Consider the following 2,817-nt stretch of genomic DNA (forward strand, 5'->3'; position numbering starts at 1 on the left):
AGCAAACGGTGGAGAGGAAAAACTCCCTGCTAATCAGGAAGAAACCTCCAGCAGAACCAGGCTCAGGACAGGAGACCATCTGCCTCGATCGGCTGGTTGAGGGAAAGGAAAGGTGTGGCGAATTTATGAGCAAATCATATCTTACCTACCCGGTAAATTAGATAACTCTTAGAACTACCTCAATTTGGAGAAACAAAAATCAGTTTTGACCAGATTGATGAGCTAAAGGCTAGTCTGAGTGAGGCCAAGAACAAACTGGATTACTGCTGTTTTAAAACACCTTCAAGCAGTTTGTTCAAACTCTCTTTTATAAACCTTTACATTACCATCAATCTAGCATTACAGGATCATTTGCAAAGAATATTTTGTATGCTTGGAGGCACAAACATCTAAGCAGCTAAAGCCAGTTGGACAAAAGTTGACCACTCAGAATTGTGAAATAATGGGTGGATGCTCTGATGGTGTGCGGCCACGTTGCAACGCTACCAATGATCAAAAATCGTGATTTGTTCTTGATTGAGCAGCATGTAAACACTTATTTTAGGTTGTGCGCATTATTTCKTTACCCACCTCTGCCAACATTAGCAGCACTTTCAGTGCATCCTGGGGCACTTCCAGCAGGAATAACTGTATGATGTGAAACTTGTCATTTCTATCAGAATGTTAACTCTATATCCCTCAACCGAGGTTGCTCATATAAAGCTACCTGGTTTTATTGTTCATAACCTTTCCTCAGAACCCCAATTTAAAACATCCAATAAATCAGATGGACTAGGGCTGGACGATAAGGCTGAAAAATGTATCATGGTATAAGTGATCACACTGCCAAACTGGTGACGTTACCTTTCCTCTTTTATCCACACTTTCCTCTCGAGCTGTTGCACTCATTTCCTCCTTTCACTCCACGTCGTTCTTTTTTATTTTGGAGCTCTGTGATGTAACATGAAACTACTGCACAATGCTTAGTGATTGGGTCAGGCTGGTCAGAGATGGACCATTCCAAGCAAAAAAGGTCACTTCCTGTCTTCCGGGGGCGGGGCTACAATGATGTCAGCATATAACTTTATGGTATCATGGGGCATCGGACATGGATAACTCACAATGAGTTTGGAGTAATTCTGACTCTCCATGTGAAAGTTACAGCATTTCAAAAATGTTGGCGAGAAGGTCATTTTCGAGGCCTGGCCACGCCCCCTTAACATGCTCGAAAACTCACTGCTTTAATAACTTTTAATCCCCCATGTCTTAACAGCATACTGACCAAGTTTGAAGCCAATAGGTCAAAATCCCTAGGAGGAGTTTGCAAAAGTTTGACGTGAGCGAAAGTGAAACTTAAGGAAAATTTGACCTTTGACCCAAAATGGCTGACTACCTGTTGGTTTTAGGGCATACCTCCAAGAGACWTTTTWAAATATTTTGGGGAGTTCTACCTATGTGCCAAATTTCAGCTCTCTAGGACTTACCAGTTCCTCTATCTCACGTTAGGTGGCGCTGTCAAGTCATTTGGCCACGCCCATTAAAAATTCCACTCACTCACTCACTCACTCACTCACTCACTCACTCACTCACTCACTCACTCACTCACTCACTCACTCACTCACTCACTCACTCACNTCACTCACTCACTCACTCACTCACTCACTCACTCACTCACTCACTCACTCACTCACTCACTCACTCACTCACTCACTCACTCACTCACTCACTCAGTTGCTAGCTGACCAAGGAGTGCCAACAACCTAGCTTAGATGGGTCGTGAAAGGTTGAGCAGCTGAAGCCTTTCCTCTGCCTACATCTCCCAGATTGCTGTGCGGTTCTGAACCAGAGTTCATTCTATCAGATGTATTTTCTATTAACACTGATCACGTATCTATCGTATATATCCTTACTGTTTTACTGCCCAGCCCTAAAATGGACTCTGATGGAAAAGTGGAAAAATATGAACTTATTATAAAATGTGTCATTATGGTAACATTGCAGTAACATTGCAGTGACATTGCACTGACATGGTTTCCTATCAAGCAACCTGAGTTGAAACACCAGTGGAAGAGAGAAGACAGGAGAGGAAGAGTGATGAAAGCTCCGACAGCAACAACACAATCAATCAAACAGCCCCATTACACACTCATTACCAATATAACACACATGCAAACAAACACAAACGCACGTGCGCAAACTGACCCTATCCATTTCCGTAGTCACTAATGCAGCCTGTAATTCATATAAGGGTGCTTTTGGGCTGCAGCCAGTAAAGTACATCCTGCTGATAGCCTTTCCCTAATCACGCTAAACACATGCTATTATGACACAACAGGATGTGAAGCTGCTGTAACTGCAGCCTCAAATAACAGACTTCCTTATTTGATGTTTGGCTGGAGTCGTAATGAGAAAACTGTATTAAGTCCGTGTCGGAGTGTGCACTCTTTATTGGCTTTTAAAAAGAAACTACACTGAAAAAAAGGATTTTTGGATGTAGTAACATTTATTTAATTATTCTTTTAAATTTTACAAAAAAAATCAAAATCTCTAAACTATTAGAATTTACTAAATAAACAATACACATTATTGGCTTTTAAAAAGAAACTACACTGAAAAAAAGGATTTTTGGGTGTAGTAACATTTATTTAATTATTCTTTTAAATTTTACAAAAAAAATCAAAATCTCTAAACTATTAGAATTTACTAAATAAACAATACACATTATATTATATATCAGTATTATTGAGAAAACTGTATTAAGTCCGTGTCGGAGTGTGCACTCTTTATTGGCTTTTAAAAAGAAACTACACTGAAAAAAAGGATTTTTGGATGTAGTAA

The 2,817-nt window shown here is 40.0% G+C and overlaps 1 protein-coding gene across 1 annotated transcript in view; it reads right to left on the bottom strand.

Annotated features, from left to right (window-relative positions):
* Nucleotides 1-2,817, bottom strand: part of itga8 (integrin, alpha 8) — a gene marked incomplete at its 3' end in the record, with an annotated part of 60,744 nt that overhangs the window by 13,530 nt on the left and 44,397 nt on the right.

The sequence above is a fragment of the Austrofundulus limnaeus genome, unplaced genomic scaffold (assembly GCF_001266775.1).
Source record: "Austrofundulus limnaeus strain Quisiro unplaced genomic scaffold, Austrofundulus_limnaeus-1.0 Scaffold446, whole genome shotgun sequence".
NCBI lineage: Eukaryota > Metazoa > Chordata > Actinopteri > Cyprinodontiformes > Rivulidae > Austrofundulus > Austrofundulus limnaeus.